The sequence below is a fragment of the Mytilus galloprovincialis genome, chromosome 5 (assembly GCF_965363235.1).
Source record: "Mytilus galloprovincialis chromosome 5, xbMytGall1.hap1.1, whole genome shotgun sequence".
Lineage (NCBI taxonomy): Eukaryota > Metazoa > Mollusca > Bivalvia > Mytilida > Mytilidae > Mytilus > Mytilus galloprovincialis.
Genome location: NC_134842.1, coordinates 82,080,836 through 82,107,856, shown reverse-complemented (window position 1 = coordinate 82,107,856; position 27,021 = coordinate 82,080,836). Strand labels below are relative to the sequence as shown.

The following is a 27,021-nucleotide window of genomic DNA, read 5'->3' as shown; positions in this document are numbered from 1 at the left end:
TGAAGCTGAAGTCTAATCAACTTGAAACTTAATACACATGTTCCTCATGATATGATCTTTCTAATTTTAATGCCAAATTATACTTTGACCCCAATTTCATGGTCCACTGAACATAGAAAATGATAGTGCAAGTTCAGGTTAAAGTTTTTGGTCAAGGTAGTTTTTGATGAAGTTAAAGTTACATCAACTTGAAACTTAGCACACATGTTCCCTATGATATGATCTTTCTAATTTTAATTCCAAATTAAAGTTTTGACCCCAATTTCACGGTCCACTGAACATAGAAATTAATAGTGGGAGTGGGGCATCCGTGTACTATGGACACATTCTTGTTTTTCAAATGCTCGTTTTTTATTTACACATATAGGTAATATCGTTATTTCTCTATTTGAATAGATTTACACTAGTCTTCATTTTGAAGCCCTTTTAAACTTGTCGTTCGGTGTGAGCTTAAGCTTTGGGTTGAAGTCAGTACTTTGACCTGTTATTGTGAATTTTTATGCATTTCGACTTTCCTGGAAGGAGGTCTTATTGGTACTCTGATACACCACATCTTCTTGTTTATATGTTCAAAAGAGGGACGAAAGATACCAAAGGGACAGTTCAAGGGAGAATGAAAACTATCTGAAATGTTCAGTCATATGTGCAACATAATGTTTAATGGTCATGACATGTTAATTACTTTAATAACGTATAGTATTACATTTGTATTTTTAGCTTGTCCTAGGTCATGGATAAGAGGCAATGCTAAATCTACTTGTTATAGATTTGTTCCCGGTCGGTTGCACTTTGATGAAGCTGTAGTACACTGTAGCAAGTACAATGCATATGTCGCCTGTTTGACAGAAAGTGAAGAAAGAACATTTATTTCATCTATTGTGAGTAATACCGAACAGTTTTCAAATGTGCCATATTGGACGACAGGGTTGTATTCATTTCAACCCACCAAACGTTATAGATGGTTTAATGGTCATCAGAGCATAGATAATATTACAGTGGAATCTATACCATCATTTACGCATCTACACATCAGCTTAACCAAAGCAGGAACTTATATTGGCCATTCCGAACGGAACGAAGAAGTATCTTTTATTTGTGAACAAAATACAGGTAATGCATATACATTGTAACAATATTTTAACTCGTTAAAGATTTTTATAATTTGAACGCCAGATTTGGTCTACATCGGGCTCGCAAGAAAAAAAACCTCTAGATATATTAAATCCAATATGAAGCTGCAGGGAATAAATAACCAAGATGTCTCTTAGTTGTGCAAAATGCAGCTAAGGACAATCTAAACCTGGGAATGAGTCTTTTGTAGACTAAATACGCGTCTGCCGTACAACATATCAACCCTGGTACCTATTTGTTAAGTTTCTTTTAAAATATGGTATAACTCTGTCGGTATATTATTCATTAAAACCACTCAAAAATAGTATTATACCTATAAATGAATGAAGGAAACAGTATACCGCTTTTCGTAAGTCCTAAACCGATTGAGATTAACAAAGCAGTGATGCATATTATAACTGAGGGAAAGTATAAGAGTAATCAACGGAACAACAGCAACACTGAAGTGCAACAAAAACAAACGCCAATGTTATGTAAATAAGTCTGTTTTGTATTTCTATACTTCCATACCAATTATTGACAGAGAGAAAGACGTTTTTTATTCGATCGTCGTCTTTCGTAGGATAATCGCGCGTCTGGCGCATATACAATATTTTAATCCTGGTAGACTTGGTATATATTTGATAGACGGACTTCGTAATATACAGAAGACGATACACATATTCACATTTAGATCATTTTTAAAAATCGCTCTACACCTATCGACTGTATCTCTAAACAAATATGTGAGAAAGAAAAAAAGATTAAAATATGCGGTTAACATCACTTATATATTTTTAAAACCACCACCAAGAAGTATATGTACATTTAAGACAAATTATACCATTATAGTTGGATGCCAGTTATTTTCTTACACAAATGTATGGTTGTTGTGTTTGCATTGCGGCTTTCTCAAAGTTTTGTAGCTTTTATTTGAAATTTGTTATATTTGTACACTGTTTTGTGCTGTGTGCCCATATTTTGACTGTTTTATTTGTTATGTCTTTGTTCACGCATCGTTGTGGATATAACGAAATTTGATGAGACTGTTGTAAAAGTGAGAGCTTTGGTGCTGTGGAACCGGGTTCAGTCCTCCATTTTGTATGTTTGAAAAAAACCTATGCTAAGTCAGGAATGTGACAGTTGTTGTCCATTCGTTTAATGTGTTTTGTCATTTGATTTTTTGATTGAATTTTCTTCGGAGTTCAGTATTTTTGTAGTTTTACTTTTAGGATATTTTAAATCTATGTGGATGTAAATGTGACAGTTGCTATGTAGAAAGTATTTAATGCTTTGTTGTGCACTTTTATTTATCACCACAAGTAGCAAGTTTTCGACTGCAAAGTTCATTAACTAGAACTGTCAGTTTTCCTATTGAAGGTCGGTGCACGTGGTTCTCTATTGGCAATCTGGCTTCATTAAACAATAAATCTGACTTCGATTATCTGGCACAATAATGTTTAAATTTGCTGTAAACACCAATCAATCAATTTCTAATTATTCACCAAAATATATTGCTGATTCATATTTGTTTTACCAGATTATATTGGTTGCCACCAGACTAACGGATCAGAGGTGACCCACCAATTGGCAGTGTATGAGCACAGTGATGTTATATTATGTTTGGAGTTCTGCAGACAAAAGGGAAGTTCGTATTTAATGGTGGGGAAGTCGTATCAGTGTGCATGCAGCAACACCATAGGATCTAAGGTAGACGGACATAACTGTAATAATATCTGTCCAGTAGGTCAGCCTTGTGGTGGAGAAGGAGATTTTGTGTCTGTATATAACATATGTAAGTTTATATCAGAATATATAGAATAAGTGTCAATTAAACTACTCTCCATCCAAGTCACAATTTATAAAAGTAGACCATTATAGGGCAAAGTACCTTCTACAACACGAAGCCTTGGCGCAAACTGCAGAGCAAGCAATAAGAGCCCCAACAATTACTAGTGTAAAAACATTCAAACGGGATAACAAATGGTTTAATCTATATACAAACAAGAAACGAGAAACCCTTATGAAGCACATCAACAAACGACAACCACTGAAATTTAGGACAGGTGCAAACACTTTCAGCGGATTTAAAAGTTTTAATAGTTACCTTTGTTTTTTTTTTTTTAATAATTTATGATTAGTTATGAACTAAATCTACACTAAATCTACAAATAACGTTAAACACACATCGTTTCAACTTGTAAACTGACATTTCAAACATGCAAATGAACTTATTTTCTTTTAGTGCTTCTTTTGTCAACAAATTTCATCTTATTTGCTCTCTTTTGCATTATATTTATGAGTTTAAGCATTTTTTTTTAATATAACGTTCATTGTTTATATCTTATTTTGATGTCACCGATCAATTACAAAATGCATTGCAGCTATGTATCCTGCATATAGTTCCTGTGAAGACTTATTTCGAGCGGGAATTACCTTGTCTGGACAATATAAACTCAGTAGTGGAAATCAGGATTGCTTATTTCAAGGTAACAATAGAAAATTATTTTGATATTTGAGAAATGCAACAAGTAGAAAAATCAAAGACGTCTAATGCAGAACGATTATCAAGCAAATAAACAACACAATAAAACCTTAAACTTCCTTTGAATTCACTAAGCCATAAACATTTATTGCATTTTGTATCGATTTTATTTTTTTATAGTTTATTCAATAATCGATATTTGTATCGTTGGAATGAACTTAATCTATTGTGTCATTAAATTAAAATGCGGCAAGTGATTTTCACCAACAATTCGGGATTTCCGGAAAATAATGTTAAAGATCGTATAAGTAAATACCCGTGTGAAAAAATAATAAGAATGATACGGAACAAACGAATATTGTAAAACCAGTATCTCAGGTCATTATTTGAGAGAAATCAGACTATTGTCCGAATATCAGCCATTTATGTATGTGTTTTATGCAATGAACCGAGAACATATGTTAGAAATAATGTAATTAGTTACGTTTATGACAAAACATTGTTAAACAACACGTAAAAATCGTTTTTAGACATAATAGTATAAAAGGGACTCGGTGGCCGATCGGTCTTAGTAGATGAACTACTCTTCACTAACATATCAACACATTCGTCATGTTGTCTAACAAATGAAGTTTGATAACTAGTCGCTTTCGAGTATATGACGGATTGTGAAAAGTAACACTTAACCAAGGAAAACATGAAGGAAAACGCAAAACCTGGAAAATTGTATCAAATAGGCAACATTTACTGCATCTGTTGGCACTTCATTTCGACTCGCAAATGTATTTTTTCTACATATAAATTTGCCTTACGGTACGTATTACGACTTATTTTCAATCATTAAAATTTACATAAATTTGATATTGAATATGTAGCCTGTATAAGTACATTTTTTTCCAGATAGTGAAACAATTTGTAAAGAAAAATGGATAGGAGTTAACGGGAGATGTTTCATTGGCGAAATTGTTGACCCAGAAGAAGAACTCTACACAATGACAGAAACGTGTCGAAAAATTGGTGGACAATTGGCAACAATTTATGACCAAGAGTACCACACAATCTTGTATGATTATGTAGCCAGTGAGTTAAAATTAAAAAAATTCTTTCTAATTATTTTTTGGCGCAAACACGTTTCGAAATTTATTAATGACTGCTAACAGTTTCGAATGCTACCAATAACTTTCAAGGGAGATCCACGGCCGACACTCGGCTAACCGAGAGATTTGTCGGTTAATCTATATTGAGTATGCGGCTATATGGGCGATTGGTCTGTTAATCGGGTTGGTTATACGTCTGTTAAGAGTAAAACGCTTAAATTAATGTTAAACTCTATTGAATATACAGATTTTTGGCATGTTATAAGAACCAAATCAAAAAAAGAAAAGTGTCTGACAAAATGATATCTATCATAGAACATTTTGCACTTGTAAAAACATTTCATAGTCTCGGCAGTTTTCAGTAAAACTAAAAGGCGTCGCGCAAGCATGTAGTATTAATGCTTATACGCATAGCATTTTTTTTTAATAAAAGGCGAAACAAACAAATTTAGATAACATTTAAAGGACAAAAAATAGTACTGTGGTTCTAAAAAATAAATTGACATTAATAAATATTTTATAATTGTAAAATAACGTGAATAATACCACGTTTTAGTGAAAATTATTGGAATAAAGTCTGTTAATGGGTTGGACAATTGAAATTGTGTCAGTTAAGAGTTATTTAGCCACGACAATAATTTTGCTACCTTTATATTTTCCCCTTGAAAAATTTAAGAATGTGATGTTACTGAGTAAACAAAAATGACAATACGGTGCCACAGTATCCTAGAAAGAGCATTTTTATTTTGACTTTCTTTGCATTTTATTGAAGGGTGTGTCACTTCAATATAACGTGATATGGATTGGCCTCTAGAATATGCATGAATTTTTTATTGACGTTTTCAATCAGCCTTAATTTTTGTGTCTGTTCGAAGTAGCACGTTCTAAATTCCGACTGAAAGTGTCTTTCTAATACAACACAGGGTACATATAACGTGTTCTCGTTCACATATGAACATGGTATTTGTCACTGGACGTTAAACCCTGATTCCTCAGCATCATCCAATTTGTTCTTTTCTTCTATTACTTAATCATATGTTGTTTACAAATAACTCTAAAGAAGTAAACAGAAAGGAGCGAATGCAGCTACATTTGGTTATTTTAAGTTTCAACTTATTTTATTCCGTTTAGTTCCTTTCTACATAAGTGCAGAGGAGAACTACAGTTGTCTATGGTGGCCGGTGAAGTCCATTTCGTCTTTTCGCAATTTCGGCTTTCATATCCAGAGGGTGAAAACGCGAAATCGCGAAGTCGAAAACGCTAAAACGCGAAGTCGAAAACGAGAAATCGGTTTCGCGTTTTTTGCGTTTTCGACTTCGTAATTTCGCGTTTTCGTCATATAAAATATGTAAGGCGAAAACGCTAAAACGCTAAAACGCTAAAACGCAAAATGGCATTAACCTCCCACCATAGTTGTCCGCATGTAAACTTCTAGATTTTGTCACCAATATAAGTACATCGCAATCCGTTACTGTTTCAACAGCCATCGGTGTTTCATGTGTGTGTTCTTAAACAAGTATTATTTTTCTCTCGTTTTAGCAATGTACATGTATCACTCTCTACTGTCCTTAAATATATTATTCTATATTCTGCGTTTCCATCAAGATTCTCGTGTATACTAGAGGGTCCGGATTGGGGGTATTGTTTATTTCTGTATTCTTTAAATTGTTATGTCATTTTGCTTTTACATTTTATTTATCTTACCCATTATTCTTTCTTTATTTTTCATATTTTGTCATCCCAATATATTTTACTTACTGATGTTTAGTTACATTACGACGTTGATCTCTGATTTATATACTGGTTACCAATGTAGATGACACATTTGTGTCATTCATGACAATTAAACAGAATCAACATGATATATGCGATCATTCTTGGATGAAATTAACATTATTTTAATATTACACTTTTTGAAACCATTTTAATCAATTTTCAATTTCATGTGTTGTTTCCGTATATGTTATGTTTCATTGCTCATGTGTTGTTTTCGTATATTGTAGCCGCTCGTCTTGAGCCTACTCATTTGATCCGATAACACCCCGTATATCAATAAAATTATACTTTTATTGTCATTCATAACTCTTAACAGACCAATTAACAGACCGGGTTTTATACATCCGACCCATTAACAGACCAGGTTTTAAATAAAGATTGATTTATGTCACCAAAATACAGATTTTCGTGTAGATTTTTCACACAATGATATCAATATGGTTAACAAACATAATGCCTTTCTTTTTTCGATGTTCAAAATATTGAATACAAGTAAATTTAACCAATGTGTCATTTTGTGTACATTTTATGTGTGTGAAATGTGTATAAATTTATTGATGAGTAACCCGCCTTTTCATCTTATAGATCGTACATCGAAGCTAGAAAAATAATAATTACACCACTGAATTCAGTGCATTGAACTGTTTTGCTAGACATGAATACTTTGTATGATGGAAATATATTTAGAAAGTTATACAATGAAACATGCTGAACTTTCAATGATTTTCTCGATAACACCTGATTAACAGACTTTAGCCAACCCGATTAACAGACCAACCACCGATATAGCAGCATACTCAATATAGATTAACCGACCAATCTCTCGGTTAGCCGAGTGTCGGCCGTGGATCGAGAGAAATCACAGTAAATTTAATTAATTCTGTGTCTTTCCTTTTGTATTTGTAAATACTTAGTCCACATACACATTTGTGTAACCTTGGTTTCAACACCTTATGCAATGTCAATAAGGTTTGTGTTCCTGGATCTTTTTTTTTTTAAAGATTAAGGCAGTTGTTTTTACTTGTTGCGTTGATTAACAGTGTTTGATTTGTCCAGTTTTTATTGACTTTCCCTATTGACTTTGCCTAAGAGATCGTTATTTTTGGTAATACTTTGGTTTGGTTAGTGGTTAGTTTGTGTTTGGTCAGCTGTTTGAATTTGTAAATGGATTTGTCGGTATTTTTATGTTCCGTCCCTATGTATCGATTTTTTATTAGAAACGTTCGAAAGTTCCGATTAATACTGTCAAACTATTCAAAGGTTTTGCTTTAAAAATTTCTTGTGTCATACATCGTTGCGTGCTGAGTTTCTTTAAAAACATTGATATTATATCCTATGTTCATGCGACTTTGTATTCAGCAACTTTTAAAATGAAAATTGGGTTGTGTCACCCGATATAGTTTTCAAAGTTTACCAACTCATGATTATGGCAGTTATATTTTACTTGTTGCGTTGAATGATAGTATTGGATTTGACCAGTTCTTATTGACTCCCCCTATTAAACTTGCCTTGGAGATCGATATTTTCATTCGTTTCAACTCGGCCGATTCCGTACCCTCATCTAACATAAAGAGAGTAGCGGATTCTACCGAGGATTGCCGAATGCGGTATTTTTTGTAAACATTTTGTTACTTTAGGTTGTGTTTGGTTAACTGTTTGAATTTGAACACGATGTAGTCGTTATATATTTTGCGTTTCCCCTTGGGATCAATTTCTTTCAAGAAAGGTTGGTCAGGTTTGTTTAATACTGGCAAATTTTTCAATGGTTTAGCTTTCAAAACTTCTACTCTCAAGTATGGTAAAGGATTACGTTTCTTTCATTTATCATTATGAATTATCATCGTATTTTTTGGAACAATAACATTGTTAAGAAAAATTAGTTAACGATTATAATCTGTTTTATCTAAATAAGGTTCAACGTAATTAAACGTTTGTATTTATTAAATAAATAATAAAGATGTTATCTATTTCTGTCAATGTCATTACAGCCACAATGTCATTTCTTTAAAAAATTTACAATCGTATGTAATACTTAATATTTTTGAGACAGCAAATTAACGTTAAACTAATGAACCACGATATATAGGTGATATTTCCAAAATATGGATATACTCTAAGAGGAAAAATTGATGTGCTCACGAGAATCATTGTACATTGAAATGGCCGATGTGACTTCTTATTTAAAGTCTAAAATATTTAAAATATCTTCTGTTTATAATTTTTTTGTTAATTAGTTGTTACTAATACTGTCTTTGGTCCAATACTCATAAAATGACTAGTTATTAACCTCTACCTCATTTGCTCTTTAGTTATGATTTGTCTCTGGGCAATAGTACCTAATTTTCATATAATATTTAAAAAAAAAAATCTATATCCGGAATTGAATAGTTTTAATTATATTTTTAGATTCACCTTGGCTAGGACTCCAAGAAATTACCAGAATTGGATTGCTGAATATCTTTTCTTTGTACACAAGCACTTGGGCATCAGGTGAAGTAACCGACTATTTTCCATATTTGGAAAACGAAAATAGTCAATATTTTCATATGTCACTAGGAAAGTATGACCACCATGACAAAATTTTATCTGGGACAGAGTTAACCTCGACATCAAGTAATTTGCTGTGTGAGGAGATGAAAGGTACGCACAGTTTTAATGTATGCCGATTAGTTGAATTATAAAATAAAGGGATATAACTTATAATTTCCTAAACAAATAACCTATCTCACACATGGCACATTTTGGTTTTGCTTTAAGTAACATAATTTCTAATTGAAGTTGATTTCCTGATAGATCACTTAGAACCATGTGCAATCTCTTATTAAAAATGAATCTTACGCGTGATACTAACTTGAAGTGATGATTGTGTTTAACATGTTATCAGAAGTTGGAATGTCACTATGAATTTCCATATATGAAGCAGTGTCAAATTATTTTTTGTGTGTATGGTAACTGAAAATTTTTGTTTAAAATTCTAGAAAATAATAATAATACAAAAACACATTTAATAAGCTAATCATATGGTTCCCTCTTTTTAATTTTGTCAAAAGTAGAAAGTATTTTCTGCAAGCTGATACATGTTATACAAATAACAACAAAAATGTATGCGTGAGTCTCATAATTAAAAAAACAAACTATTGTTAATAATGATCGTTTGATTTTTACTTGCTTAACTTCTGATAACAATACATCACGGTTAAAAAATCTTTTATATTTTTCTGAGTAAAGGCGACAGTTGTTTACTGATGTTTATATACACTGTAAAACACAAATTAATATAAAATATATTCTTTTTTTTAGATAATGTGGGATGTTATGACGGTAAAATATTGAACAACATACCTATTTACATCAACCCGATGGAACTAACACTCTGTAAACAGCTTTGTATCGCTAATGATACAACATTTGCAGGAATAAGGGATGACGCATGCTTTTGTCTTAAAGAAAACGATCTAGGTTTTATGACAAAGTTAAGTTCTGGAAACTGTTCGACACGATGTCCTGGTAATTTTCTTCAATACTGTGGATCGGGAAATAACATCAATGTATATGATATAGGTAAGTAATTAGATTTACTGTTATTGTTTCATCACCATTTGTAGGAACCCATTAACAGGGTAAAAAGAAATAGTTTAGTATGAAATAAAAAAAAGAAAGAATAAAACAAGTGTTAATCTAAAACTATTAGTGGAAAAACATACAGATGCAGAACGAAAAAAATACGACAACACAAAACAATATAAAATAAGATGATGTGGAATGATTGTCAACGAGACAACTCTCCATCAGAGACCTAACGACGCAAAGATTAAGAACTAGAGGTCTTACAAAATAAAGCAAAGTCTATACCACAAACTCAGCTATAAAATGAAATGACAATTTTAAAACAATAAAAAACGAGATAACTAACATCATGATTGGTATACAGAATAATGTGCGAGAAACAAATATGTTACATAGTAACAAGCGACGACGACTTCTAAATTGCATACACTATACCAACAAACCACGACTTGTATAATAGCCTCATATTAAATATTCAAACTCTAACATGTCTAACAAAGAAAATCACAATTGAGAATAAATATTGGGAATGTGGCTACCAAAAGGTCCTCAACACCGCAAGAAAATACCTCACCCGGAAGCTGTGTTCAGCTGACCCTTAAACTAAAATGTCTATAGTTAAGCCAAAATAGACGTGATACTAAACTCCTAAACATGTAATTGAATTAAAATTAACAAGCATGTAAAGACTACCAAAGGTAGATGCTCCTGACTTAGAACATAAGCACAAAAAAAGCATCTGCTACACCTCTAAAAATGTTATTTTAAAATATGTTCTCACTATTTGATTAAATGTAATAAAATTACGGTCAAGCAATATCTAAATTCAATCTTTTTTTTATAGCAAATTCAACTTTAGCCCAGTCTTGTGAACAGTTGTACTCATTTGGTATATTCTACAACCACACATATAATCTAAACATATCTGGTTCACAAGAAAATGCCCAGTGTGGGTTCGCAGGCAAGTAAATTACAATGGGAGAAAAGTATCAGAACTTGAACTTTTAGCTCACCTGGCCCAAAGGGCCAAATGATCTTTTCTCATAACTTGGCGTCCGTCGTCCGTCGTCGTCGTCGTCGTCGTTTACTTTTACAAAAATCTTCTCCTCTGAAACTACTGGGCCAAATTAAACTTGGCCACAATCATCATTGGGGTATCTTGTATAACAGATGTGTCCGGTGACCCGGCCAACCAAACAAGATGGCCGCCATAATTAAAAATAGAACATAGGGGTAAAATGCAGTGTTTGGCTTATAAATCAAAAATCAAAGCATTTAGAGCAAATCTGATATGGTGTAAAATTGTTTATCAGGTCAAGATCTTTCTGCCCTGAAATTTTCAGATGAAACGGACAACCCGTTGTTAGGTTGCTGCCCCTGAATTGGTAATTTTAAGGAAATTTTGCTGTTTTATGTTATTATCTTGAATATTATTATAGATAGAGAAAAACTGTTAACAGCAATAACGTTCAGCAAAGAAAAATTTACAAATAAGACTTCATTACAAAAATGGTCAGTTGACCCCTTAAGAAGTTATTGCTCTTTATCGTCAATTTTTAACCATTTTTCGTAAATCTTAGTAATCTTCTTCTCTGAAACTACTTGGCCACAATCATCATTGGGGTATCTTGTATAACAAATGTGTACGGTGACCCGGCCAACAAACCAAAATGGCCGCCATGGCTAAAAATAGAACATAGGGGTAAAATGCAGTTTTTGGCTTATATTTTAAAACCAAAGCATTTAGAACAAATCTGATATCGGGTAAAATCGTTTATCAGGTCAGGATCTATCTGCCCTGAAAATGTCAGAGGAATTGGACAACCCGTTGTTAGGTTGCTGCCCCTGAATTGGTAATTTTACGGAAATTTTGCTGTTTTTGATTAATATCTTGAATATTATTATAGATAGAGAAAAACTGTAAACAGCAATATTATATGTACAACAACGTAAGACCTAAAAATAAGTCAACATGACCAAAATAGTCAATTCACCCCCTAAGGAGTTATTGCCCTTTATAGTCATTTATAGCTCACCTGGCCGGAATGGCCAAGTGAGCTTTTATCATCACTTTGCGTCCGTCGTCCGTCGTCGTCGTCGTCGTCGTCGTCCGTCGTCGTCTGTTACCTTTTACAAGAATCTTCTCCTCTGAAACTACTGGGCCAAACTTGGCCACAATCATTATTGGGGTATCTAGTTTAAAAAATGTGTGGCTTGATCCGGCCAACCAACCAAGATGGGCGCCATGGCTAGAAATAGAACATAGGAGTAAAGTGCAGTTTTTGGCTTATAACTCAAAAACCAAAGCATTTAGAGCAAACTTGACGGAGTAAAATGGTTGTCAGGTCAGGATCTATCTGCCTTGAAATTTTCAGATGAATCGGACAACCCGTTGATGGGTTGCTGCCCCTGATTGGTAATTTTAGGGAAATTTTGATGTTTTTGGTTATTACCTTGAATATTATTATAGATAGAGATAAACTGTAAACTGCGATAATATTCAGCATAGTAAGATTTACAAATAAGTCAACATGACCAAAATGCTCAGTTGACCCTTTTAGGAGTTATTGCCCTTTATAGTCAAATTTTAACAATTTTCATAAAATTTGTAAATTTTTCCTAACATTTTCCACTGAAACTACTGGGCCAAGTTCAATATAGATAGAAATAATTGTTAGCAGCAAGAATGTTAAGTAAGGTAAGATGTACAAACACATCACCATCATCAAAGCACAATTTTGTCATGAATCCATCTGTGTCCTTTGTTTAATATTCACATAGACCAAGGTGAGCGACAGAGGCTTTTTAGAGCCTCTAGTTTATCAGTTTTCATAAAATTTGTAAATTTTTACTAACATTTTCCACTGTAACTACTGGGGCAAGTTCATTATAGATAGAAATAATTGTTAGCAGCTAGAATGTTCAGTAAAGTAAGATCTACAAACATATCACCATCACCAAAACACAATTATGTCATGAATTCATCTGTGTCTTTTGTTTAATATCAACATCTAAAGACCAAGGTGAGCATCACAGGCTCTTTAGAGCCTCTAGTTTCATTGAACATGCATTTCTGTGACTTAATATCATACTTCAAGTAATTGTGTGATAAAACAAGAAGTATCCACGACTCTTGTTAATATAGAGAAAATTGATTATTTTTGAGTGCATTTTTTATAGCGAGTGTAAAAGAAATGACAAAAATGTAAAATTAATCATTGCAATGTCTATCCAATCGCTATTTTTGCAATAGTAAAAAGATCGAACATGAATCTTATTTACTTAAAGTCACGGCATTAGTTGCTTATACGATTTTTATAGATTATCGTTGATCATCTAAAAGAGATTGACTTTATTGGTTGAGCTGGTATCAATGATAATCTGTCTATCGCTATTTTGCCTATGACGGCGTTGATGTTTACATTGACAGCGGCACATGCGCTCTTTGTATCTAGCGATAATTTTACGTATCACTTTTCTGTGCCCAGAAAGGAAATTATCAGTAAAATAGCAATAATACTGAATATTTGAGACTTGATTTATTTTCGTCATCGATCAAAACACATACAAATGTATCATTGTATAACGGATCTGTAAAATGCACTGCCAGTTCCTTGTGCTATATAAAAAAGTTATAACTCTACTTAATCATTTGACAAACTAATAGAAAATGATAGCGATCAACGCTAATGTTCCGTTTTCTGTTTACACATTTGGTTTACAAATTTCTGAAGGTTTTAAAGATCTTCCTTTTTTTATGAACATATCTTGTAATTTTATGGAGAATTTGGTGAATTGAAATAAATCATACTATAAGGCTTACTTGAAGTTATGAATTAGAAATATGGTGAGCAAGACATTAGTTTTAAATTATGATTATTATTAAATTTTATTTTTCTATGTAAACCTTTTTCTGAATGATATACACGCCTATAAATGTTTTTTTATCGCTGATGATTTTAGATGAAACTATTTGTGAAGCAGGATGGTATGGCTACCAAGGAGCCTGTTTTAGATTTAGTTTTACCGCCGAATCATATCAAGCAGCAGCTCAAGTATGCATTAACAGTAACAGTTTTCTTGTATCACCAACAATGTCTAGCATAACATTTCTAAACCTTTTGAATAATGTTCCTAAGTATAAACGTTTCGATTACTACTGGACAAGTTTAAGCAATCAATTTGGAAACCAGAAATACTTGCATGGTGATGGACAACGCTTTTCAGACGTGTCTTTGTTTGATGCGAATGGTGCATTTGGTCACTTGGTGTATCTCACATGGTTAAATGCAACTAATGGATTTTTAACAACTGAACACGAATCATCGTCTAGTCCATTTGTCTGTCAGACGTCAAGTCGTAAGTATGGAGATATGAGTGTATAACTTAATTGCATGAACAATTGCAGATTGTTGGAAACCACTTAGAAAACACAAAAAGACAAAATAACCGGAAGTTAATTAGTTGCCCCAAAGAAAAAACTGAAAAGCAGGATAACCTTAGAATTAAATAAAAAAAATCTAAAAAACAATTATCAGATATCTCAACCAACGTAAAAGCAGGAAAGTATCAATATGGTGTCTACTGACAGAGAGGTGGAGACAATAAAACTCTAGGATACGAAGACTCTTACAAGAAGCTATCATTAAGTGAAATGTTTACAAATTACCTGTTTCCTGCACGTATTACATTTAACTAGGGTTTCATGTTTTATGACAGTAATAAATGGTTCGGTGCAGGTCGAAGTTTTTGAAGAAAACAGTATTGCATCATTGATAACAGGATCAAACAGTAACTTAAACATGCAAATTAGTTTCGAATAAACATTTAATTAGATTTATATATATTTTCAGGATATATAGGCTGTGTCGAGGCAGATAGTCTCGTTACGACATCGGTAATTAGCCATTTTAGTAATTCCGGCATGTCGGCATCATTTTGTATCCAGTATTGTGTGGGACATAATGCAGAATATGCTGCCATTACAAATAAGATAGACTGCAAATGTTATAATGATGTCATTAATGTTATCATGTCATCCGATCCTTGCGATATATGTCCAGGGTACAGTTCACAGGCCTGTGGTAGTATTGAATCTATAGCTCTTTACAATGTTTGTAAGTAAACTTTTAATACTGTAAACTTGTGATTTTGGTGCCTTTTATTGCTGACAATGCGGTATGGGCTGTTCCAATTGTATAGCCGTTTCATTTGGTCTCTTGTGGAGAGTTGTCGCATTTGCAATCATACCACATTTTTTTTTTATAAATAATTTTAATTCAAGTGCATTCAGTGGTGATTACTTTTATATATTGAGGTATATATCATATTACTATATTTTGGCTCTTTTGTGATAAAGATGACATTACATAAATCATTACAGCTGAAAGTTCACTAGGCAACTCGAAATAAGACATGTTAGGTCAATAGATCATCAACATTTGCCACATATCTTAAAACATATACAATAGATTTATATTTTGTCATTTACCAGAACAAATCGCTATTAATGTAAGGTTTAAGAGAGAAATGTTTAACTAGTTTATGCATTTAAGTGAGGTCAGATAAAAAATTAAAGTACATGTATAAGGGAAGTCGGCCGCTGTTTATCTTAATTTGTATAATGCACCATAACTCATATAAATCCTCAAATGGTCCATGTCACACAGTATTCATTATTTACTACTTTTTGCAGATATGTTGAAGTTTTAGTAATGAAGATTAAAAAATATCTACATTTTTACAGCTTTCTACATGGACATTTATGAATCTTGTGATGAACTTTTGGCATATGGAATTACAGAACCGTCTTGGTATTATATAAAACCACATTATGTTTCAAAGTCCTTCAGAGTAAAATGTTTCGACACTGGTAAGATTGTTAATAAATGCTGCCTACTGTAAAACACCTTTATGGTTCCATTTGAACAGTATTCAATAAACTTCAAGATATAATATTGTGATACATATATTTAAAGGCATGATATAAGGACCAGTAATTAATGAATTTGTATATTTAAGTTGAAAAATATACTCCCTTGAACTCGTTTGTGTTTCTTTAAATATTGTTCTACATGATACCAGGTGAAACTAATTTTGAATCAGTAAATTGTTTTTTAAATTGTGAATTTGAAATCGAAATAAGTATATGTTACAGGTTAAGTGAAAAGTCTACAGATGAATTTAACGGCTTATAATGTGCATTGTTTTCTTCACAGGGGAATCGTTCATGCCAATTTCTACGCTGCCTGATTTAAAGTCCTCAACATATATGTCTAACCACGATAGCTCCAAATCAAGGTAAAGGAATATAATTGCTAATATTCAGAAGCAATTCCATTTCTTTTTAAAATAAGTTGATAGTAATTTATCAATGTTAAAATTGACGAAGAACAGACAAATAAATCTTACAAATGGTTGAGAAAATCGATTGAAGTAAAAAAAAAAGGTGGTTAGACCGTTGTTTACCATGTTATTGTCTCCTGATTTGCATGTATCAGCGGCCATGCGAATCCCCATTCAGTCAAAATGTTCCTAACATGCATATAACACAATAAAAGGATATATATTCATAAGAAAAATGAGATTTAAGTTTGACATAACAGATGATTTTACTATAATCATGTATTCATAGAATTAAAGAATTTGTTTTTTATGGAATGGTAGAATACGCATACCTATTTTATTAGAAGATGTTTCATTAATGTCAAAAAGTAAAAACATTTTATGCAATTTGTACGGTTGTTAACTTGAAATATTTTACAGGCACCTGTTAAGTATTGACGACCGTTTAGTGACCGGTTGTTGTCTTTTATATTTTGGTCGGTCGAATGTTGTCTCAACTAAATATACCACCCTACCCTAAAACTATACTATACTATAAAAATAGCTTTATGAATCACTTACGTTCAAGTGATTACAAAAGTGTTTACTGATTGTCCGTATGTATATGTGTTCTTTATTGCCTTTTGTATTGTTAAATCAGGTTGAAATGGCCATATGAGGAAGAAGATTCATGGAAACCATCTACATTGAATGGTAGTCATTATTTAACTTTCAAATATCCATTTGATGTTATCATCACTGGATTGGTTACACAGGGTAAGAAGTATTAATATTTACATGTGATTTAAACCAATATAAGTTCAAATTTAGCCATTTAATATGTTTATCTTATTCCTGTACGTACTGTTACTCGCATGAATAGCTGGGTATCTCTCTTTTAAATTGGACTTTTATAATGCAATTTTGAAATATATTGGTTTTTTATTGTTAGGATTGTATTTGTATCCTATCCTTTTAAATATAATTTGATGTTGCATACATCTAGCTTCCTGTCATTTTCTTTTAATAAAGTAGGTATTCCCTTTAGTTCGGTCAATATGAAAATTCCATCCCTTCATCGAATGGACTGCTTTGCTTTAGACGAAAACCCGAACAGAAAAGAACAATTACTAGTATACTCAGTGTTAACCTGATTCACTTCTTTTTAACTTCAGGTAATCCATTAGGTAAAAACCACGAATGGACCCGCCAATTTGTTTTTAAATACTTGGATGATGCTCTGGAGCAGGAGATTACATATAGTCATGAAGGAAATCCTGTAAATGTAAGTTAATTTCATCAACAGGAAAGGTTACACCACGCACACACGTTCAGGGTATAAAATGGAATAACAACAACGAAATTTAACAGCGTGAAGAGAGGAGATACGCATAAATATTTATTAGTTCCACGATATATATTGTCCCTCCCCTAAACAGTATATAAATACCAAAAACATGTTCCCTTGTCCGTTTTGTAAACATGTCGATGCACACACTAACTAATCATTCGAGCATATACAAAAAAACTAGCCAAATGGTCTTTGTTCCATCTGGTTTTTATATTGATGCTTAAATATAGAGATTTATAGAATAACATGTCATGGAATCAACAAAGGAATGTAAGTGAGTCTAGATCTGTGGTAGATGTTCAATTATATTACACTGTTTTCTTTAAACAGTTCAAAGGCAATACTGATAGGAGTTCATTAAAGTACAATATATTTTCGAACCCTATCATCACAAGAGAGTTTACGATTCAACTGACTGATTGGAATAACTGGCCAGCTTTACGAGTGCAGATCCTTGGCCAACCTCTGTCGTCTTATAACTGTACGTATTTTTCTGTCTCACCAATGAATTAATACACTTTATTATAACATTGTATTTAAAAAAAAATATGGGTAACTTAGAAAATAAAGGTATTACTGATATTAGAGGGAAATCTAAATATGTACAAATCTTAACCTTTTATTTAAGTCTTTTGAAACGAAAATATTGTAACAATATAAGCCGTTAGTTGTTACCCAAAAGCAGCGACCTGTGTCTTGTATATTTAAAATATGGGGGTGGGGTCGAAAAGTAATATAAAAATCAAAAAGCTCAAACACACCAAACGAAAGGACTGTCATATTCCTGACATTTTCTTATGACGACAAGGGTGGATCAAAACTGGTTTTTTAGCTAGCTAAACCTCTGACCTGTCTGATAGTCGCATACAATTCCATTGTGTTGAAAGAAATGTGCAAAAAAAATTCTTAAAACAGGAACCTAATGACAAAAAACAAAAATAAATGACATTAAGTGTCAAACTCGATCAATCGATCCCTTTACTGAACAGCTTTTTACAATACATGCCATTTTCTAAAATGGTGCTTATAAAAAATGTAAATTAATTGAACCTTAACCATTCAGTATCAGGTATGACTACCAACGCAATCAGAGTAAATACACAACAAGATACGAAAACAATCAACTGCCAATTAGTTTTATACTTTTTGACAGACATACAAAAAAGAGCACTGCAAACCTCTCTGTCAAAACTTTTATTTTTCCCAATCCCAATTGAGACAGGGTGACAGACAGAGGACAAAACATCGTACTCTGCAGACAGATTTTCATAGGAAGACGGAAGAAGCCCTCTCTTTTTATAAACGTCTTAATGTTAATGCTAGCACCATATATATTTTAAACTTATCCACACATTATTTTTGTGTCACTAAAGGCAACTTTACTAAACAATTGACTTATAAAACTATTTACTAAGCATAATGTAATTGAATATAAATTCAAGATGTGGAGTGATTACCAACGCCAGTCTCCATCAAAGTCACAATTTGTAAAAGTACACCGTTGACTACGTTTTGAAATGCTCTCTTAATATTTCATCTTTTTGAATTATGCATCTGCTTTTATCAATAAAATGTAATGGATAATGTTTTATGTGCTATTAAACATAAATTTTGTAGTTATACGCAATACAATATAAACATAATGAAAACCAGTATAGTAATAAGATGTTATGTCTTAAAACTGTTTTGGTTACACAGATAGTCAGTCGATTGTGAAGTGTTATTATGTGACGGACGAAATAAGAAAGAATACAAACTCTACACCTGCCTCTACCTTAGATAACTGCAAAGTATCATGTCTGCAACTGGATTATCCGTTGTGCAGTTTTTACAAAGGTAAATTTTGTAAATAACATTACATCATGTATAAGACATAATTTTATGTACATGTTTATGCAGAAATAAAATAAATGTCATATATTTATAAGAAAAGGAAGATGGGGTGTGATTGTCTATGAAACAATCATTTACAAGAGATCAAATGACAGAAATTGATAACTATAGGTCTCCGTACAACCTCCAACCATGCACATAGTCAGCTATTAAAGGGCCCGCAATGAGAAATAGTCGAGTTGTGGTAAATAATTTAGTTTAATTATTATTTCAGAAAGTTATGTGTGTCAGTATTTATACTAACATTATGCAACCTAACTTGGAGCTATTAATTTTCAAAAGTTTTATACATGCTATAGTACCTGATGTATCTATGATGTTTTTTCTTATATGATATTAGCTGATTAGGCTTGTCACCTGTTCGTTCTGTATTTATCTACATGTTTTACGAATATGTTTCATATACTACGACACACAATTTGATTTTAGATAATTCAACACATTGTTATTGCTGGAATACCCTGCCGTCTACATACGGGACCTCTGAAAATCAAACGTGCAACACTGACAACAGACTATTAGTTTACAAAACATATGGTATGAATTTATGTATACATTTTATCTTATAATTCATTTCAAATACTGAATTGTTCATGCAATAGTAGATATGTGTATTAAAACACAAGTTATAACAGCATTTATAGCACATGTTTTACTAAGAAAGAGTATATATGTTCTAGATAACTTTTGAATTGCACAATATAGATTAGATCAGTAGAGCAAAATAAATTTTGATGATAAAATAGCATCTTGAAAAATAGTCTCAATGTTTTACAGCGAGCTAAGCTATACAGACGTGTTAGCAATATCTATAATGCTCTCAAAGACTCCCCACTTATTAAATCGAATATAAGCTATCACCGTTATAGTTCGGCTTTTTAACAGTTTTTATCTGATAGTCACTGTTGAATCATATGCAGGCGAAACGCGCGTCTGGCGTATCAAATTAAAAGCCTGGTACGTTTGATAACTATATACCATCGATACCCTATAACCTATCAGACAAAAAGCTTTCCATATTCTAAATTATATCTACTTATTATGATTATATAACTATATACTGTAATTGTTTATATTTTCTCTATATTTAGACAAACTATGCCCCGATCCTCCTACAGAGTATAAAGCTACCAGAAACTATACAATGCCTGTTCCAGGATTATACACATACAAGTCAACCTTGACGGATACATGTATTGATGGCAAATTTTTAGATAAAAACTTGACAAAGTCGTACACATGTCTACAAGATAATAAATGGTCACAAGACATATTGATGTGTGAAGGTATTTATATTTTTAATTTTTTTAAGAAAGGAAATAAATCAAAACTACCAACCCGTCTTTTCCATAGACCGACAGTGTTTATAAATGACCTTTCGTAATAATGATATTTTACAATATACCTATTGCGTATATTTTCTACAATCAAGATTCAGCATGAAGCATGATTTTATTCTTCAATACAACAGATTTGTAACAGAAAACCAGAATAATTGAAAACAAATCTAAGGTGTATTCAAACAAGGAATGTATATACAAATTAATAAACGCTCGACTACATGAGTCAATAGAATGACTGAAATAAATGTTTGTACGGGCTTTTATTGATAAACAAAAGTGGATTGAACATAGTAGATCAAGCTAAATCAAGCAGTATGTAGCATATTTGTGTACTGAAAAAAGTATCTATCGAATTTACGAATAGCAGTTTTATGTTTATAATTGTAAGCCTTTATTCTTCCTTGATTATAAACATAAAAAAATGTGATACAACTGCAAGTTCCAAACTGAAGTAGAAATCAAAATAAATTCAATGTTTAAAAAAGGTTATTGAATGCACCTAAATGACAATCGTCGAGAAAATATAGGCTAGATTTATGAACAAAACAACAAAGGGGAAAACAAATATGATATACAGCAACGTACAACAACCACTATATAAATTATAAGCACCAATGCCTTTCACAAACTTATGACAGCGGTGTAACTGTACGACAAGGGTTTAACCTATCAGATCATAACAGTTTACTATAAAAACAATTAACAATCAGTCAAATAAAAAAAAAAAGAAACAAAAACGCTTTAAAGATAAGAAACTCACTGAACAAATGGCGAAGTAAAAAAGTGAAACACATCAAACTAATAAAAAATAACTACCATATTTCTGTTGGTACAGGCATTTCCTTTAGGAGCAAATGGTTGACTTAGCCTTGTTTTATAGATGAACCTCTCATTAATATGCGATACTGTCTGTTTTATATTTGTTTTAATGTCCTTCTGTTATTTTGAACTCTTTTTGTGTTAATAAGGATGATCAAAGTATGAGCACATATATGAGAAAATGTGTTCTGTTTTAGGGTAATGAAGAATATTTGAGTCCGTATATATTTCTTAAATATTTATATTTCCAGCTTCTTGTATCCAGTTACAGGCACCTTTAAACGCAAAGGCGAATTCTAGCGAAGATTCCGTGCACACTGTCATAGCTGTTACATGTGATCAATACTTTATGACGTCACACAATGACACATTCCAGTATGTAACATGTAACGAGACAGGCATGTGGGATGTAACGTTAAAGCATTGCGATGGTTTGTATTAATCTGTCTTTTACTTTAAGTGTTGTCTGTCATGTTTTCGCTCCTTTTTCGACATTCATTGCTTTATTTTTGCTATATTATTGTTAATTGTCGGTTAAATCAGCTTTTTCAACGATTTTTCATTAAAGGTTTTTTGTCCTGCTAAAATATATTTTGTCGAAATATTTTTGTATGCATTTTAATTTGCCAAAAATTAATGTAAACTTTACCAATAGACTAATTCTTCTAGTTGGTTGAGCTTTCCAATATTTCACCTCATGAATATGTCACTTATTCGTTTTTACATTAACAAAATGAAAGAATACATAGATTGGTTGAACTAAGTTTTAAGTGGTTAAGGCGGTACCCAACACCTGGACTAAATAAATTTGCCTCGTTTAATTTTCAAAACATTTTGACAAAGTACTTACTTTGACAAAAATATAAAAAAATTCAAAAAGATTGAACCAAGAATTTAATCAGAAAAATTACACTGGTTATATAGCAGTTTGACAGACAATCATTTTATTCATCGAGAAGCTTAATACTCCCTTAACAACACAACGTAATTAAAACATTTAGCTGATTTTTAAAGAGTTAACCACGGTTCAAATATGAAAATGAAAAATGCATATCTATCGAAATCATGTTAGGAGGCCCAAATTTCACTGAAGATGCACTTCAATTGGTACGTGTCATTGTTATCACAAATAATAATAATTGTACAAAATTTATGTTTAAGATGTATAAAATAAGAAACGAAAGACTGATGCGTACTGTTTGAACCGTTTGCAAAAGTTGAGGATAAAAGTCTAATTCTTTGTACTTCAAAAGTAATTCAAGTTCTTTCAAACAATTGTAAATTTCCATTATTATGAACATGTTCATTAGTTGTCGCTTGTAGATAAAAAAGAAATAAAGAGTATGAACGAACGAATAAAACAGCTATCTAAAGTATTTTAAGTTATGCTGTTAGAATATCGCTTCAATAACAAAACACTAATATATTTGCTCACTAAAGAGAGACAAAAACAACAAATAAATTCACTTAATTGTCCAAATACTTTTATTTTATTAGTTTATTTTTTTTTTGTCTTTAGTACACATGTGTGATGAAACACCAACGTTGCTGCATGCTTCGAAGTATCTAAAGGACTCCAATACAACGGAATATATATGTGACCCATACTATTCTTTTTCAAATGGATCACAATCAAAGATTATAACATGCGATGGAAATAGTTTTAAATGGGAGAATTTGAACGATATATGTACTCGGCAAGGTAAATACGTACATTAGTTTAATTTAGAAAAAATGAAACTTCGAAATTGAAAAAGATTCGTGAAAAGGTTGAAATCTATATGATGTTATAATAGTTTAAAGACATATTTTCTTTTCTTCTGACTTATAAAGAAATAAATAAACTCATAATAGATACCATGATTGAAGTTTTAAGGTCGAAAGATACTGAAGGACATTCAAACTCATAGATAAAAAAAAACTGACAACGCTATGAAAAAAGAAGAAGAAACAATAATATACATGACACAACATAGAAAAAAAAAACTTGGCAAAACGAACCACACCAAAAACTGGGGGTAACCTCAGTTACTCCGGAAGGGTAACCAGATCCTGCTCCACATGTAGTACCCGTCGTGTTGCTCATATCATTACAAACCCGGTAAATAGTCTAGTTTGGTGGGTTACAATTTGGGAAACTGAAAGGGATTGTATATACGACATTAGTAACAAAATAATATGTACATCAACTGTCCAAAAACAAAGTTGATTACCAAAATCACATGGTTTCACGTCTGTAATAGTCATTTATGTATGTGTAACATATTTGTTTAATGTTAATTTTTTATATATAAATAAGGTCGTCAGTTTTTTCGTTTGAATTGTTTTATATTGTCATATCGGTGCCTTTTATAGCTGACTATGCGGTATGGACTTTGCTCATTTTGGAAGGCCAAACGGTGACCTATAATTGTTAATTTCTATGTTTTTTTGCTCTCTTGTGAACAGTTGTCTCATTGGCAATCATATCACATCTTCTTTTTTATATTTACAAAATACAAGACGAATCTATTTTTATATTCTATTGCAATTTGTTTATAACGATAATTGTCATAGGACGTTGACATGATTTGAAAAACTATTGTTCTACGTTCTTGAAATTGTAATTTTTTAAAAGATAAACAACAAAGTCACAACTTAAAATCTACTGTTGTCTATGATAAATCCATTTAGGACGACAAGTATGAATACGTCGAGAGTTTTTGTTTGGCATTAGCAGAATGCTTGTGATAACACATATTGTAGATAACGATGAACACATTCGCAAACTTCGTCATTTATGATTTTAGGAAAAATATTAAGCGTAATTCATTTTCATATTTGGCATAATAATTGAAATAACGGTATTGCATTTTAAACTGTGCCTTTGTAAAACTTAATTTTATCTGTGAACATAGCCCTGCTTTACGTCGATAAGTTAATTTAATTTGCGACAATAAAATATTAGTTTTACGAGGACCAAGATTAAAATTACCATTTGAATCTCTTTGTTAAAAAGCTTGTGAGTAGTAATCATCTATCAACAAATGTGTATAACCTTCTTTTATTGGCTTTATCAGAGAATTTTCTCCTATCATTTCAACCTGTTTATATCCGTTACATTAACGTAAATTAATTAATAAAAAATGTCAAATACAAATAAATGAGAAAAAGAACCGATTTAAACAACAACCAAACACACAACTGCAATTGACAGTTGTTGTCCATTCGTTTGATGAGTTTCGTCATTTGATTTTGACATGTGATTAGGGACTTTCCGATTGAATTTTCCTCGGAGTTCAGTAGTTTTGAGATTTTACTTTTTACGATTTTACTCATTATTTTATATTACAGATGATTTGCTATGCTACCGATCTATGACTTCCCAATTTCTTGGAAATACAATGCGACATACCACAAATGATGTTCTATTAGAGTTTTTGTCAAGAAGTCAAATGTCCTGCTCGAGTGCCTGTTTGAAAGATTGGCATTGTAAAGGATACAATTATAATGACGATGTATGTAGACTTTTTAATTCCAAATCAAAGTCGTCTGCTGATCTTACCAGTGATGCCACGTGGTCATACTTTGAAAAAAATGACGAGGATCTGTATCCCTGCAATTGAAGGGAAATATAAAGATAGAAAATAGAGAAAATAACGTTTCAAATATTTCGGAAGATATAAAAAAAAAATCTTCGTTGAGCTTATTAAGGTGGTACCTAACACTACAGGGAGGTAACTCTGTAAAATCAGCTGAACGTTTTAATTACGTTATCATGTTAAAGGAATATTAAGCTTCTCAATGATCAAAATAAGTGTTTGTCAAACTGCTATATAACCAGTGTAATTTTTCTGATAAAACGGTTGGTTCAAATTTTTTAAAATTTTTATATTTTTGTCAAAGGGCCGAAGTAAATACTTTGTCAAAATTTTGTGAAAATTAAACGAGCCAAATTAATTTTAGTTAAAGTGTTGGGTACCACCTTAAGGATGTTCGCTACTCTGTTTCAAAATAACATGCCTTTTAATTATGGGTTCATGTGCTTGATGTTTAATATAAGCCATTGCACATTTAGCTAGATATTATTCTCTCTATATTGTTCATACAACTAACATTCACAGCTTTATCCTTTCATAAACATTTTAAACTATGTGTAGTGATATTTTGAAAAGAAAAGTAGGTGTAAGAGGGCAAAACTTTTTAATGACACTACATGGATAAAACCCGAGAATATCCGAATGTCTGGTAAAAGTTCAAAAACAAGAGAAGCGAATATCCTTAAACTGTTACTAACTATCAACTGCCATATAAAATACTAGTAACGTGTGTTATGATTTTATTCATCAAAAGTTCAAACTGTTAATTGGCTTCAATAAAATATTTGTAAATATGGTGTTTTACTATTTTTCCGATACCTACTTAACACAACAGAAAACCATTTACGAATTCTACCCTAAAAAACGTCATTCCATGCATACAAACTTCTGGTATTGTAGATGTTGTTGAACATGAAAATTGCATTTTACATTTATATCTATCTGAAAAAGATTAAACTTTGATTACAACTGGTTGATTCATTCTGAAAGTTATTTATATCTTTTACCAGCAGATGGTTAGTTTATAAAAAGTAGATTAAAAGCAAAACTCCAAGGAACAATCAAAGCGGAAGGTCTGAAATTAAATTGTAAAATCAAAAGAACAAACACATCAAACGATTGCATAACATCTGTTATATTTCTGAATTGTGTTCTTATGTAGAAAATGGTGGTTTAAAGCTGGTTTTAAGTTTTGCAGGATATTTGTTGTCTCTATAAATTCATGACTTCCATCACAACAACAGAGTGATCAATCTTTTTTTATAGATAAATGTTTTTTAAAGCGATCAATTTTCATCTAATCAATAATTCCTTCATGTCATGATGTTCCAAGTGGAGACTGTACATTACATTTTCTTCTTTGATAAGGTTAAGAAATAAAAGCAGGGTAAATATGGTTTGTTTGATAAACAGTTAATTATAAATAGATATAGGATGATGTGGTGTGAGTGCCAATGAGACAACTTTCCATCCAAATAACAATTTAAAAAAAGTAAACTATTATAGGTCAATGTACGGCGTTTATTTAAGCTGCTACAATGTACGTATTTTATTAAACAAACGATGAAAGTAGCGAGAATATAAACAGTAAATTTGTGCCCATGTGTAAAACATAACATTGCCTTGTTTACAAATAGTAATGGATAAAGTTAACAGTAGTATACCGGTGTTCAAAAGT

At 31.9% G+C, this 27,021-nt stretch overlaps 3 long non-coding RNA genes across 3 annotated transcripts; all 3 read left to right on the top strand.

Annotated features, from left to right (window-relative positions):
- Positions 1-2,658: 2,658 nt before the first annotated feature.
- On the top strand, positions 2,659-4,669 carry LOC143074776 (uncharacterized). The gene is made up of 3 exons (XR_012978075.1): positions 2,659-2,905; positions 3,495-3,599; positions 4,496-4,669. It is a non-coding gene; the product is annotated as an uncharacterized LOC143074776 (long non-coding RNA).
- A 13,377-nt stretch (positions 4,670-18,046) lies between these two features.
- On the top strand, positions 18,047-20,883 carry LOC143074775 (uncharacterized). Its single transcript, XR_012978074.1, has 4 exons — positions 18,047-18,191; positions 19,409-19,546; positions 20,033-20,140; positions 20,695-20,883. It is a non-coding gene; the product is annotated as an uncharacterized LOC143074775 (long non-coding RNA).
- A 1,141-nt stretch (positions 20,884-22,024) lies between these two features.
- LOC143074774 (uncharacterized) lies at positions 22,025-26,137 on the top strand. The gene is made up of 3 exons (XR_012978073.1): positions 22,025-22,196; positions 23,285-23,467; positions 25,099-26,137. It is a non-coding gene; the product is annotated as an uncharacterized LOC143074774 (long non-coding RNA).
- The last annotated feature ends 884 nt before the right edge of the window (positions 26,138-27,021 follow it).